This window comes from Pristis pectinata, chromosome 29, assembly GCF_009764475.1.
Source record: "Pristis pectinata isolate sPriPec2 chromosome 29, sPriPec2.1.pri, whole genome shotgun sequence".
Taxonomy (NCBI): Eukaryota; Metazoa; Chordata; class Chondrichthyes; order Rhinopristiformes; family Pristidae; genus Pristis; species Pristis pectinata.
Genome location: NC_067433.1, coordinates 23,631,077 through 23,647,226, shown reverse-complemented (window position 1 = coordinate 23,647,226; position 16,150 = coordinate 23,631,077). Strand labels below are relative to the sequence as shown.

The 16,150-nt window shown below is 47.3% G+C and overlaps 1 non-coding gene across 1 annotated transcript; it reads right to left on the bottom strand.

Moving 5' to 3' along the window:
* Positions 1-15,778: 15,778 nt before the first annotated feature.
* Positions 15,779-15,851, bottom strand: trnag-ccc (transfer RNA glycine (anticodon CCC)). Its single transcript has one exon. It is a non-coding gene; the product is annotated as a tRNA-Gly (tRNA).
* Positions 15,852-16,150: the final 299 nt, after the last annotated feature.

Here is a 16,150-nt window from a genome sequence, read left to right as displayed (position 1 = left end):
TTCATTTAATGCTGAGCGATTGAAAGAACATAGAACACAAAACAATACAGCACAGGAACAGGCTCACAATTCTGTGCCTAAATAAGTAAGTCAGTAATTATATACCCCACTCGACTAATTCCCTCTACTCACACAATCTATATCCTTCCATTTCCCCTACATTTATGTGTCTGTCTAAAAACTTTTTTTAACGCTTCTATCGTATATTCCTCCAGCACCACCTCAGGCAGCATAATCCAGGCACCACTTCCTACGAAAAAAAACTTGCCCCGCATATCTCCTTTTAACTTACGCCCTCACCTCAAATGCATACCCTCTTGTATTAGATCATTCAACTCTGGGAAAAAGATACTTGCTGTCTACTTTATCTATGCCTCTCACAAACCTCTCTCAGATCTCCCCTCCGTCGTTCCAGAGAAAATAACCCAAGTCTATTCAAAACTCTCCTTATAGCCTATGCCCTCTACTCCAGGCAGCATCCTGGTACACCTCTTCTGCACCCTCTCCAAAGCCTCGACATCCTTCCTATAATGGGACCACCAGAATTGAATGCATACTCCAGGTGGGGCCTAACTAGAATTTTATAACGTTTTTGCATAACTCCGTGACTCTTGAAATCACTGCCGCGACAAAGAAAGGCAAGCATGCTATGCGCCTTCTTCACGATTCTGTCAACCTGTGTATCCTTTCAGGGAGCTATGAACCTAGACTTCAAGATCCCTCTGCTCATCAACGCTCTTAAGCGTCTTGCCATTGACAGTGTACTGTCTCGTTACATCTTATCTTCAAAGGTGTAACACTTCATATTCGGCTCGTTTAAACTCCGTCTGCCATTTCTACGCCCATATCTGCAACTGATCTATATCCCGCTGTATCTTTTGCCAGTGTTCCATGCTGTCCAGAACACAACCAATCTTCGTATCATCTGCCAGCTTACCAACCCACCCATCTACATTTTCATCTAGCTCATTTCTATATTTCACAAAGAGCAGAGGTCCTAGTACGAATCTCTGCGAAACACCACTCATCACAGACCTCCAGCTACAATAAGTCCCATCAACCAATATTCACTATCTTCAACGGCAAGCAAGTTCTTAATCCAAACGTGAAGACCATGCATCTTAATTTGGATGAGCCTGCCATGAGGGACCTTGACAAACGCCATGTGAAAATCCATTTGGATAATGTCCACAGCTCATACTCATTGAATCACTCTCCTCACCTCCTCAATCAAGTAATTAAGGCTCGACTTGCCGCACAAAGCAATGCTCATAGTTTCTAATTAGGCCATGGTTTTCCAAATGCTCATAAATCCTATCCCTAAGTATACGCTCCAGAAACCTCCCGACCACTGACGTGAGACTATCCTGTCAAGAGCTTCCAGGATTATCCCTGTTTCTCTTCTTGAAAATGGAACATTAGCTACTCGCTAGTCTTACGGGACCTGGCCTGTGGCTAGAGAGGACACAAAGACATTGGTCAAGGCCCCAGCAATCTAGTCTCATGCCTCTCAATAACCTGTGGTATATCCCATCAAGCTCTGGGGACGTATCGACCTGAATGTTCTTTAAGAGACCCAACACTATTCCTTCTTTATCAGGAAACGCCCAGGCAAATTAGTATGCTCTGCACTGATCTCCCTGTCCTCTGTGTCCTTTTCTTGTTAAATCCCGATGCAAAGTATCATTTAGGACCTCACCCACATTTTCCGCTTCCAAGCACCTGTTCCTTCCTTTATCCTTGAGTGGCCCTACCTGCTATATAGTTCTCCTCTTGCTCTTGAGTTATGTAACGAATGCCTTGGGATTTTCTTTAATCCTACTTGCCAAGGACTCTTCATGGCCCCTCCTGGCTTTTCCAATTCAATTCCTGAGTTATTTTATGGCTTCTTCGTAATATTCAAGGGCTCTGTTTGATCTTGGCTTCCGAAGTTTTACATATGTTTCCGTTTCTTCTTGACTAAATTCACCATCTCCCCTGACATCCAAGGTTACCTCTTCTGAAATGTGTTGGTATTCTGAGGAACCCAGGTGTCCTTGTGCACAAAATATTGAAATTTAACATGGAGGGTCAGCGAGCAAGGAATTATATGGGGCTTTGGCGATACGGCACCTGGACTATTCGAACATATAAGTCAGGAGAGATAATTAGATCACTCGGCTCCTTGAGGCTTCCCCGGTATTCAATAAGATCAGGGCTCAACTGAATCGATACTGAACTCCACATTCTAGCCACCCTCGGTGACCTTTAACCCATTGCTGATTGACTATGACCACAACGCTGCCTTTAATATATTTCTAGAATCTGCTTCCACCTCCCTTTGAGGAAGGGAAATACGAAGACTCACGGCCTCCTGTGTACAGGTCGTGCCCCCTACCTGAGTAAGGATACACCAGTGACAGAGGGAGTGCAGCAAAGGTTCACCTGGTCTGTCCTCTGCGGGGAGTTTAAGCAGCATGGGCTGACACTCTCCAGTTCAGTGAATGAAAGATGATTTTATTGTTCAACACATACTCTTGGCCCTCAGGTTTGGGTATGAAGCCAATGATAGATTTTTACATGTCAAAGTAAGCGAAAGCTAAAAAAAAACAAACGAATATGTTGGAAACATAAAAATGACACAGGAAATACTGAAATGCTGAGCATATCAGTCGCGTCTGTGGGGAAAGAAACGAGTAAACATTTCGGGTCCACATATCCTCCTGCATATTGCAAACTTCTTCTTCCCCTTTTCAGTTCTGACGAAGGGTATTTGACTTGGAACGTTAACTCTGTTCCTCTTTCCAGAGGTGCTAAGTATTTCCTGTATTTACTGTTTTTGTTTTGCAGCTCAGCAGGGTAAGGCCATTCGGCTCATGCTGTCTATGCCGCCGACAGATAATCTGTCCACTTTCAGGAGCAGCGAGGACCACTGCGCCCGAGAGCGTTTCCAAGGTAGAATTGCAAATCTGGCCGGCAGGTTAATTGGCACATTAAAATTCTTCTCGTGTGTGCACGAGTGGTCTAGAATGGAGAGGAGTTGATGGGAATTTTGTGAGAATAAAATGGGATCAGTGTAACCCAATTATCGATGTGCGGACCCAAAGTGCTGTGCTGTGACTCTGCGACGATGACACAATCACAGAATGGATATTCCAGCAGTGAAGAAAACGAAAAAAAGATAAGTAGAGGTATTTCTCTCTCTGGTACAGATGAAGCTGCAGGTTAAGGTAATGCCAGTCATAAGACAGTTGTATTTTGTTAATGGAAGTTAATTCAGGGACAGAGGGAGAAAGAGACGATGTAGACCAACGTTGACAGCGACAGAGAGAGAGAGAGAGAGACAGACAGACAGACAGACAGACAGAGACCCAGCGACAGAGAAAATGAGGGTTAAGAGGGTTAAGAAAAGGAGCGGGTCATGACAAGAGCAGGAGAGGGTAGAGAGAGACGAAAAAAATATCCAAGCACACAACAGATGAGACAGCTTTGTCAGAATCACGACTCATGGATAACGTGTTCGTGTCAAGCCACTGGTTGAATGGTAGTGACGGACGGAACAAAGGGGATGTCTCTAGGTGGATGACGCCAGGGGTGCTGTCGGGATCATCTGTAAACGGCTGTTTCGGAGCTCTGTTCAGAACACGATTTCCACTCTCCCACAAGTGGGGGATGCAGAGTGGGTAACATGTCGGCAGATTTAATTATGTTATTATACACCATTTATTTCCATCATTTAATGATTTTCAATATCCAATTCAGCGGGTATTTCTCCGCTTTCTTCAGTTCCGCTAAAATTTGCTCTGGGTCATGGCGTAAATACACGTGTTGTGCAGGAACTGAGAAGCTGCAGCATCGCTCCTGCGTGTGCTGTGATATAACGGGGATCCATGACAGAATAATTGTAAATTCTCGAAATTCGTCGGTAGATATAAAACACCACCTGTGTTACCCACAACAAAATGAAACTGCCGGTTATACTGAAGAGTAAAACGATGGATTTCCTTCGGTTCTCCATCTCCGGGTCCTTGTCTTTCTCTCCATTGCTGCAGCCACGGAGCGCCCTGCGAACTCGACTGGCCGCTAAAATCTTACTGACTGTCAGGTTATTGAGCAGCAAAATCAGAAAGAACGGGGTACAAGGAGTTAAAATGCGGTGAAACATCTCAAATGCCGCCCATGATGGGGACGTATCGTAGCTCCGTTTCAGAACACAATCCCAGGGAACAGAATGAATTATTTCTATAGGTTCGTATATATAGTACCAAGGGACAATTTCCAAATATCCCAGCACACTCACTGTCCCTATAACCACAACCGCCGTTCTCTCGGTGCAATATTGTGTTTTCAGCCTTTCACAATAAATGGCCACAAATCGATCAAAGGTGAAAGCGACTGTCAGCCAAACAGAGATGGCGGTGCTTGCAAAATTCAGCCATATACCGAGACTGCAAACGGGAGTAATGCGGAGGAATGATCGCGGAAAATATTTCAGAGCAGTCCACTTCAGCAGGGGATCCGAGATAACGACCAGGAGATCGGCCGTTGCCATTCCCACCAGGTAGCGACTGATACATTTGGAGAGACTGCAATTTCCGCGAGACAGGATCACAATCGCCACCAAGTTAACTGTAAGAGAGACAGGGAGCAGAACGTTGAGAAAATATTGACCAGACCCGAAGTCAATGCAGCAGATTAACGGGATCCGGTGTTGTTTCCACTTGCAGCCAGCGGTGGAAACTGATTTCTATGTCATGTGAAGGACCGAGAGAAAGTGCGCAGTGCCGGTCTGGTCAGCGAAGGAGTTTACAGTGTACAATTAAATGAGTAAGATCTGAATACGGATTGCTTAATGTTGACCGAAATTTGTGGTGCAAAGAGGAGTTGACTGGATAACCGCCTCCTCAAGAGGCAATAAGGGATGGATCGTTTTTACTGGGGCTGTCCGCTTCTCATGGGGATTAAATGAATAAATGCGGCCGTTGATGCCGGGATTCTTCCATGAGCCAACCACCAACATCCCCGTCGCTTCCTGTCAGTGACAGAGCAGCAAAAGGTCGGAGCAACAACAGGGAATGCTGGAAAATCATCCACGTAAGCAGTACCTGTGGGAGGAGAAACCAGTTAACCTTTCGGGTCAGCAACTCCTCCTCAGTACTGTTGTAAGAAAAGCTCCTGACCCGAAGCATTAACTGGTTTCTCGTTCTGGACCCACTTGCAGGGCTGGGTGCTTTCAGAATTTCCCGTTTTTGTTTCATATTTCAACATTTTCCATCTGAACGGTTTTCTAATAAAACGACGTTTGATTGCAATAGCTGCAACGCATTCTGACACAACCTCACAGCCAGATGGTTCGTTTCCCAATGAATCCATTTCAAGGAGGCTGGGAGAGGATTTCAACAGCCGGCAGCAATCTCGGTTAATTCGTCAGACGTCTGCAGCGATGTCAGATGCAGATGCAAAAGAGCGACATTTCGCAATATCGATTACTGTCAAGAACGAGGTCAGTTCTGTTAATTGAAGCCGGGAGGATTTCATTGAGTTATCCATCAAGTGCCACATATCCAGTCGTAGCTCACACATATATTAAAAATATTCCACAACTGATTCGTACTACAACATGGAACTCCTCACAATTGCTGAAGTACTACCAGCCGATGGTTTGATTGCTGCTCCGAACCCAGACACCCGCTCCCAGTACATTTTCAGAAAATCATCCGGTATAATCATCCCGGGTTGCGTGAACACAATAATTGCGAATGTAGTGCAGCTGCGACAAGACCAACAACGGAGAGACACCGAACATACTGTTATTGATAAGAAAGCATTGCTGGAGGAACGCTGCCTGACCCGCTGGGTACCACGGATGCTGCCGACCCAATGAATTCCTGCAGCAGTTTGTTTTTAGCTACATGTCCAAGACTCTACCTTATCTTGTGTCTGCATTCCATTTTTGAAATGCAGGAATGCTGGGACTCAACGGGTGGCTGTGTAAACCTGCGAGAGAAACAATCACATGCATTAGAATTAAACACCAATTCCCACCAACGGCAGCTGAGACAGCGGCTTACCGGGAATTACAACGGCTGGAAGAACTGGATAGTAAATGTCTTGTATCCGCCAGATTAATGGATATCCCATATCCGAAATCGACAGCTCCGGCAGACACTCTGAGCTGATGTACTTCAACAGGCTCTCATTTATACAGAGGATGAGTCTCCAGTGGCACGGTTATACCCCTAACCATTGTTCTCAGTTGCAGTTACGTGAACAAACACGTTACTTCAACTGCATTGTCTCTGGTGTACATATTGGGGCGATTCAAGACAAATACATCGCAAGTCCTCGGCATTACCTCAGCAGGGTGTTGGTGGAAACAAGGCCGGGAGCATTAATCATACGTGATTGAGCTTTGTCACGTAGGGGCTCCATTTAGAGCTTTGACCTTTTTATTGGAAACTTATTCATCTGAAAATGGAGCTGTTTTCTCCTCAGACTGCAATGAGTCCAGCGACACAGACTGACCCCTCAACAATGCCCCTGCCCCTGCAGTTTCCAGATTGGATCTCCTTCCTTCAGTCCTTCTGCACCCTCCTGGCGGCTCACCCAACCTCCACCCTTGGTAAATGGCAACGGTAAATACCGCTCTCCCTGTCCATCACAGCGCAGGTCCCCTCGTCATTTCCCCCTTCTTCAGTGTTCCCACTTATTTGAAGTTGCTCTCTGCAGAGATATTCCCTGCTGTGAGCGATACCTCAGTTGTTCAAAATGTTCGTTACAGTTTACATAACGTTATATTGCTTGCAGGGTCTGATGTGCAACCATTTTGACTGTTGTGTTAAGCTTCCACCTATTCAGTGGACAGATAAATTGACGTGTGGACAACTGTTCTGTTGTTCAAAGTTATTCTCTGCCACATAAATTTTTCTCTGTATACAGATATATTCTTCTACTTCTTGTCTCCTCGCTGTAACCCTTTTCCCGGAATCCCTGCAGTGAAGTGTTGGTCCGATGGTGCGGAGGCGGCGCGGCGGGAATGGTTACCAGAAGGGGGTGCAAGGCTGGGGTAAGTTTGCAGCGTTCGGAGCTCTTGCGGGTGAGGGAATAAAGGTGCTTCGTCGAGAGTGCTCCGGGTTGAAATATTTGCCGGATATATGAAAACGGCATTAATGTACAGGTGCCGAGACAGTTATGTGCTGCAGGGTAATGTTGATGACTCGGTACTGATAGAACAAGTAGCAGAATGGTTTGATTCATCCAACTCTGGATATATAGGCCCAGCAACGCTCCTGAACCAAACATTCTGCACGAACGCATTAGTGCCAGGAAAACAAATGGTATCCATTTCGGCACTGCCGCTGTGTACATTTGGAATTCACATTCGGTATTTCTCTATCTTCTTCTGTGGTTCAATGCCCAGAATCCAGCTCAGAGCAACGCGCGTGTGTCCACACTCACCCGCGGCACCCACCCTCAGGAACACCACTTCCAAACGGGAGTGCACAGCGCCACAACACCAAACGTGAAGTCCATTGTCACCGCACACAGACAGAGGTACAGGCAAACACACGCACACACAGTCGGTCAACACGGTGGAGACACCAAGACATAGAACCTCCTTCAAGCGGAGAGACAGAAAGTTGTCGACTGGTACGAAGTGAGAGAAACGGACAATAGTGAGCGTCTCCATTTACAATTTTCACAACAGTTGTATTGACGACAGTTTCTCCTGCTGGTTTATTCATAAATGTAACCGGTTTAGAACCACACTGCCCGTTTCTGGAAAACCACAGGGACCCAGGACTGGAATAACAGTAACCGTGTCATCATTGACTTTGGTTTGCTCTCAGTACCTTATCTCTCTCTCCCACTCTCTCTCACACACACACACATACAACACACACACACACACACAACACACACACACACAGACGCAAACACACACACACACACACACGCACACAAACACACACGCAGACATAAAAACTGAAGACACGCAGCTAAAACACACACAAACGCACACACAAAGATACACACATAACACACACGCACCTAAGATGCACAGTTAACATACACACACTTACACAAGACGCACACCTAAGGCGCACACCTAACACACAGGCACACATGTAGTCCGTTCCGCAATAAACGTTCTCGAATCATCCACGGCTGGGTCCGTGTAAACGAAGAGAGAACAGGAGAGAGTTTCAAACAGTCAAAGGGCCATGTTGCAGAAGTAGGAGACATTTGTGAGAACATCAGTCTGCCAGAGAGCAAGATAAATGTGAGAGGAACGTCTCAATCTGCAAATGAAGGGAGAGACTGGTTAAATAATTTAAAGAATCACGCTCTTGGGAAATGAAAAGATGTAAGATGGCTAGAAGTCAATGGGAAACAGACAAGCAGAAGATACAACATGAGATGTATGTGTTTGGTAATGTGTGTGTGTGTGTGTGTGTGTGTGTGTGTGTGTGTGTGTGTGTGTGTGAGAGAGAGAGAGAGAGAGAGAGAGAGAGAGAGAGAGAGAGAGAGAGAGAGAGAGAGAGAGAGAGATTCATCCAGCTATATCCAGCATTAATCTGCTTATTATACCGTCTGAGACTGTGGGGTTCATTCTGTATCTGTCAGTCTCTATACAGTGTGAGAGTGTGGGGTTCATTCTGTACCTGTCAGTCTCCGGAACAGTATGAGAGTGTGGGGTCCATTCTGTACCTGTCAGTCTCTGCTACAGTGTGAGAGTGTGGGGATCATTCTATTTCTTGCTTGTTGCTCCATAATTCTGGTACAGTGTGAGATTACTCGCTATACATAATAATCTAAATTTGTTGCTCAAACTACATTTGCTCAGCTATATTTAACTATCACTGACTGATACTTAAATCCATTACATATAGTGCTAGTTTGAATGATGCTGATTATAATGGAGCAGCTCAGCGAGAGTCAGGAAGTCATGCAGCTCCGAAACAGGCTGTTCGGCCCATCATGTCCATGCAGACCATTGACTATCTATTTACACTAATCCATTTGAGAATCACTCGCTCAATAACCTTCTGTGTCTTGGCCATTCACCTTCTCGTCTGGATAAATGTTAAATGTTTTACAACGTCCCAGATTCCAACCTCCTTCTGCGTGAATGAAAATATCTCGCAAATCCCGTCTGAACGTCTTATCCATATTGGTAATGGTATTGGTATTGGCATTGGTTTATTATTTTCGCTTGTACCGAGGTACAGTTAAAAGCTGGTCTTACAAACTGATCGTACAGGTCAATTCACTACACAGTGCAGTTACATTGAGTTAGTACAGAGTGCATTGAAGTAGTACAGGTAATAACAACAACAGTGCAGAGTAAAGTGTAACAGCTGCAGAGAAAATACAGTGCAATAAGGTGCAACATCACAACAAGGTAGATCGTGAAGTCATATTCCATCTCATTGTATAAGGGAACCATTTAATAGTCTTATCACAGTGGGGTAGAAGCTGTCCTTTAGCCTGGTGGTACGTGCTTTCAGGCTCCTGTATCTTCTACCTGATGGAAGAGGAGAAAAGGTAAAAAAATCCAGGTGGGTGGGGTCTTTGATTTGCTGTCTGCTTCACCAAGACAACGAGAGGTAAAGACAGAGTCCAAGGAGGGGACGCTGGTGTCCGTGATGCGCTGGGCTGTGTCCACAACTCTCTGCAGTTTCTTGCTGTCCTGGGCAGAGCATTTGCCGTATCAAGCCGTGATACATCCAGATAGGATTCTTTCTATGGTGCAACGGTAAAAGTTGGTGAGAGTTAAAGGGGACAAACCAAATTTCTTTCTCCTCCTGAGGAAGTAGTGGAGCTGGTGAGCTTTATTGGCCGTGGCATCTACGTGATTTGACCAGGACAGGCTGTTGGTGATATTCACTTCCAGGAACTTGAGGCTCTCAACCCTCTAGACTTCAGCACCATTGACATAGACAGGTGCATTTCCACCGCCCCCTTTCTATAGTCAATGACCATATATCCTACTCCTTACTGTCCGAGTTTTCACACACAATGAAGGGGAGGATGATCCGACTAACCACACTATCTCTGCCTCAATATCGATAGGAACATAAACTTTTGATCGATCGATGCGCTATTGATAGATGATGTAGCTCCGGCCTGACACTGTGTGAGGTTGTGAGTTGGAAGGTGAGGGCTGCTCTGGCTCCAACAGAATTGGAGCTCAGCAGATCGACGTTACTTTGTTAAAACCTATCGAATCCTTGAGAGTATTTAAGGGGCAGAAGTGGAGCGAAGGTTCCATATGTGGGAGAATCTATAACTTGTCGAGACCATTTAAAATATGCGGTCACTCAATCAAGGTGATTTCCTCAATCGTTCCTGAGTCTGTGGAACTCTCTTCCTCTCAGGGCAATGGGGGCGATGTTTGAGTATATCTCAGACATAGGTGGACATTCTTGCTGAGGAAGGAGGACACAGGTTACTGCGGGTACGTGGGAATGTGTTGGGTATGTATTGAACTCTGACAGAATGGAGCAGTGCGCTTGCGCAGCTGAGTAGGGATGCTGCTCCAAATTCGGATGTCAACGTGTCTGTATGTCCCTGTGGGATGGTGACCAGGACTGTACACAGCTCTCCAGATGTGGCCCAACTTGTGTTGTTGTGGTTCCAGCAGAGCTCCATGCTCTGGCATTCTGTGTTTTCAGCCAACAAAAACGAGTCTCCCATCCGCCTCCTTAACCCACTGACTGACCTGTCCCCCTAGCTTCAGGGTCCTGTCCTCATTCTCCCCAGGGTCCCTCTACCCCTCCACATTCTCCACATACCCCATGTACTGTTGTCCTCCCGCCGTGTTTGGGCTCCCTATCTATATCACCTCACTTCCTCGGATTAAACCTGTGCCCTCCAGGTGAACATACCTCGATATATGGAAACGTGTCCTGTTAGCCACCTATCTCTGACTCTCATGACTTATATACCTGAAACAGGACGCCACCATCCCCTTCATCGCCCACCATCCTGGCTCCCCCGCTCCAGGGAACATAAAGACAGTCAAACCAATCTCATCTTACAAATGGAACCCCATGTCTAGGCGACATCCCTGTGATCCGCTCTGCACGCAACACGGTGCCATCACGTTATATTTCTCCTGCAGCGACCAGAACTGTGCACAGAAAGCCATTGGTGGCCAAACCGATGTTTTATGTCGTTATGCTATGACGGCCACGCCCTTCGGTTCCCTGTGCAGCTTGTGCAATCAAGTGTGCAGTGTCCTGTAATTTCATAGGACCTTTGTATTTGTAAACCAATGTTGCTCCGTCCAACAACATTCCCTCGCCTACCACCATTTTCACCCCTCTATACTGTCAATCTGTCTGTCTCTTTCTCCCTCTCTCTCCTCCCCCTCGCTCTCTCTCTCTCTTGTTCTTCCTTACTGTCAACCCGGACAAACCCTCCCACCCCACCCCGCTTGCTCGTTGTACCTAGGGACAAGACTTGGTGTGTGAATGTGGGATCGCTTCAGATATTGGCGATCAGGTTGAATGGGGAACAAACAGACCGGACGTTGGGTACTGGTCCTGTCATTTTAAGAATGCGCTCGGTAAATAGAGGAATTATCTACCCACTGCCCGTATCTGGATGGCCAGCAGAGGATCAGCCGGAAAAAACGGCAGTTGCTGCAAACGGAAGTCACCGCATGAAATGCACGGAAATATCAGCAAGCCAAGCAACTCTTCTAAAGAGAAAAAAATAACATGTGTTTCTGCTCCCGCCCACCAAACGGGCGTCCTCCATCCACCATGCTGCCTCTCGGGTGCTGAAGAAAACCCGCCGTCCTCACCCGCTCGGCACTGTATATGACTTCAGCCCACACCAGCGTAGTTACCTGTAAATGCCCTCTGAAGAGGCCCAGCAAGCCCGGCTGATGGATCTGAGAGGAGGAGGATAGTGAAACTGGCCCGGCTGCCCAGCGCAAGCCACCCTGCAGAGACGTCTCATCGCTATCACTGCTTGAACGCCGGGTTAGGATCCTGGAGCCCCGTCACTGGATCGCAGCGGCCAGGGAGTCATCACATTCTCCAGGGAAGCAGGGAAACGGCAATAACCGTTGCCCCTGCTTCTGATGCCCTCATTTAGATATTGAGAGCAAAATGGGATGTCTGGAAGTGTGGTGGCGGAGTGAGGAAACCTTGTCACATTCTGAGTGAGACTCCCTCCGTCCAACTGCCCGCCTGTAGTTCAGGGTGAAAGGTCATCGATCTGAAACTTTCACTCTGTTTCTCCACCGACGCTGCCTGAGCTGCTGAGTGTTTCCAGCAGTTTCTGTTTATAGTACAGGATCAATCCTGTTTCTCTTACTCCGGGATCAGTGCTGCCCCGTCCGTCCCGAGACACACTGATCCCAGCCCATGGCCAATGTCTTCTGGCTGCCAAGCTGTGGGTATCGCGGTACTGGTGGCCGAGTGGTTAAGGCGATGTACTAGAAATCCATTGGGGTTTACAGTGGAGGTTCGAATCCTTCCGACTACGGGAGCAGCGGGTCCGGCCGGAGTAACCAGTGTAATTTTGAGGGGCTGTTGATTGTTTGGTCCCGGAGTGAAAATTCCATCTAATAAATGACACTGATTTTACGGCAATTCAATGCATCCGTTATGAATTTGGAAAGTTGACCTGGGAAATTCTCTCCGGTGCAGTGGTCCTCGTCACTTCTGACCCGGTGTCCGACCAGAAACGTTACGTCTGTTTCTCTCTCCACAGACGTTGCTCGACGTACTGGGTGTTCCTACTGTATTCTGTTTTGTATTCTCCGTGACTCCCTGATCCAAACCAATGATGCAGATGGTGAAAGTCCGGTCCCAGCATTCGTCCCTTGTCACTGCCTCCCAACCCGAGAACGGCCCATTTCCTGCCCTCTTCCTACAGGGTGTCTCTGTGGAGCAATCGGTCTGGGCTTTCGGCTGTTAACCGTTAGGTTGGTGGTTCGAACCCTCCCAGGGGCGCTGGTGCTCCGGCAGATTTTTCTGTGGGTGTCATTGTCAGCTGGGTAACACTGCTCTGTCCGGAGGCGGCCGCTCCCTACTGCTACCTCAATGGGCTCACTGGGAGCCCTCCCTGCGGAGACTACCGTCCGGGTGTCCGGATTTTCCACTCCCCTTTAGCCGGGATGTGCGTGTTTCCTCCGGCAACATCCTTGGACTTGCCAGATCTAATGTCTTATTTTGATTTAATTCCAAATGGCTTCTGCCCCAAAATGTTTTCACGACGTGTGGGGAGAAAGCGGAACAGGGACTTGAACTTGGATGATCAATCATGATCGCACTGAATGGTGAATCGGGATGGGCCGGATGGCCGGTGACAACTTTGTTCTCTGTGCTACAATGCCTCTGTTTTATGATCAAAGGGTGAGACCCAGAAAAAAGCGGACTTCCTAAATTACCGAGCAGCACTGGGATGTAGCTCAGTGGGTGAGCGCATGCCTTGCATGTATGAGGTCAGGAGTTCAATCACCGGCATCTCCATGCTGGTGATCTTGAATTTTGGACAAGTCTCGGAACAAGTCCCTGCAAGGAATTCTGACTGACCTGAGAACGGACTCGGACTGTGAAATCCAAACCTGATGTTGTGTCGAGCCACAGAGAGCTGAGAAAGCGACATCAGACATGGATAAATCATCCGTAATGTTGCATTGCCAACTCCCAGATAGGCGCCTTTTAATTTTACCTTGTACCCGGGAGAGAGCACAGGCAGCACAGTGATGGTGGCAGGATGGGTCAGAAAGCAAGCAACGAAGATCGGAGAGAGAAAGAGAGAGAATGGGAAGAACCAGCGTTGCAAGCGAGGGGAAAGAAGAGAGGCCAGCAAAAGTAACAGTGTGAAGTCGGAAAGGAAAACGTCAAGAACGATAAAAGAGAGAATACAGAATGATGCAACTTGTTTGACCAACAGCAGAGTGGCGCAGCGGAAGCGTGCTTGACCCATAACCCAGAGGTCGATGGATCGAAACCATCCTTTGCTATTCTTCAGCTGAACATTTTGCAACAGGACGCTGTCACGTCACGTATCCCCACAATATACATTTCACTTAACTTTGAATGAAATTCTCGCGTTTCAATATTAAAGTTCCTTTCATTCCATTATTCCATGTGGACAGGTTCGTTGGGGAGAACGACGGTCCCTGTTGTGCTCATCTATGGACCAATACACAATGTTCTCTGCTCTATGAGGCTGAACTCTGATACAGAGCAGAAAGTGATGAAAATACTCAGCAGGTCAGGCAGTGCCTGTGGAAATCGAAAGTGAGTTGACGTTTCAGTCCCGGGACCCGTGATTAGAACTGGGACAGAGAGAGAACAAGTGAATGTTCGGCAGCAGAGAAGGTGGGGAGTGGACAGTGGGGAGAACAAGGGTGACATCTCTGACAGGTTGAGACCAAACATACCACGTGATGGGGCTGTGGGACACACAGAATAGGCCGGCTTTATCCCTGGAAAGGGGAAACACGGAGCCACAATGACAGACGGGTGACGGGCTGAAATATCCAGTTCCGAGACAGAGGGGAGGGGTTTGTAGACTGTCTGAGTAAGGTTTTCATTCGAAGTGTGGTTGGTGTCTGGACCGCACGGCCTGAGAGGGCGGCGGAGGCAGGAACTCGCACAAAATTCATGAAGTATCCAGATTAACATTTAAATCGCTGTGGCGGAGACGTTTGTAGGACAAGTGCTGGAAAAGAGGTTTAGCACAGAGGGGAATGTTATGGTCGGTGTGGACATTTTTGTGCTGTGTGACACTGTGGCTCTGTATTACACCTGTCAGTGCAGAAACACCGGGTGCAGTCTGTGTCGGAATGGAGGGGGAGTGAGGGGAGATATTGCACGGGGTAAACATAGACAGAGAGCGAGGGTGAAGAGACTGACGTCACTCAGTTTGAACACATCATCTGGGGCATGTTAGGATCATGGATCATAGAACAGTACAGCATAGGAACAAGCCCTTCGGCTCACCATGTCTGTGCCGAACTTTATGCAGGGTTAGACTAAACTGCTATGCCTGGACATGATCCATATACACCAACTCCCCCCACCCGCCAATACCTGCCCATAGCCTTCTATTCTCCGTAAATTCATGTGCCTATCTAACAGCCTGAGAAACAACAGTATCGTATCTGCTTCCACTACTGCACCTGACAGGCCTTCCAGACACCCACCAGTCTCTGTGTAAAACACTTGTTACATACAAATCATTTAAACTTACTGTCTCTCACCTTAAACTCATGCCCTCTGGTACTTGACATTTCTACCCTAGGAAACATATATGCCCATCTACCCTATCTATGCCTCACATAGTTTTATAAACTTCTATAAGATCTCCTCTCAGCTCCGAACTCTCCAGAGAAAACAACCCAAGTTTGTCCAATCTCTCCTTATAGCTCATAGCCTCTAATCCAGGCAGCGTCCTGGCAAATCTCTTCTGCACCCTTTCCAAAGCCTCCACATCCTTCCTGTAATGGGGCGATTGCATATGTCCTAGTTTGTTGTGGGAATCTGGGACAGTGTGAGAACCGGAAGCTTCAATGATACGTTCATCAATTTACCGGGTAAAGGTGAGGGATGGGAATTCCTCCCTGACCCACTGATCTGCTCACAGTAAGTGATAATTAATGAAACGGCGATGGGATCTCTCTAACCCTCACTCATCGAACTAAATGAATTCAGCAAGTTACCCATGGATTAGCATAAGTAAAGCACTCGAGAACTGTACAGATCGTTGTTCTGTCAGAGGTTTGCTTGTCACAGTCCCGAAGTCGGCTGATTAAAACTTTGGAACCTGGGATGGCCGGGAATCGAACCCGGGCCAACTGCTTGGGAAGCAGCTATGCTCACCACTATACCACCATCGCCGTACTAATGTGCAGGCCATTCGGGTACTGAATAGTCTCCAGTGCTGTTTGACTCTGTGATTCGATCACTAGCCCCGGGGCTGCTTTCTGACGGGACATTCCTCACTCTTCTGCAGTCCCTGTTCCGTCCAGTTGATGTCGCAACCCGCCAACAGACCGGAGTCACACAGCACCCAGTGATTATTCAACCGCGGTCGGACCGATGTAAGAGTTGATCCTGAAATAGTCGAAGAGCTATAAATCGTTTCCTACCTGTCTCATCAGTAACCGGGAGAGTAAATCCTGATTTGAAATATCCTT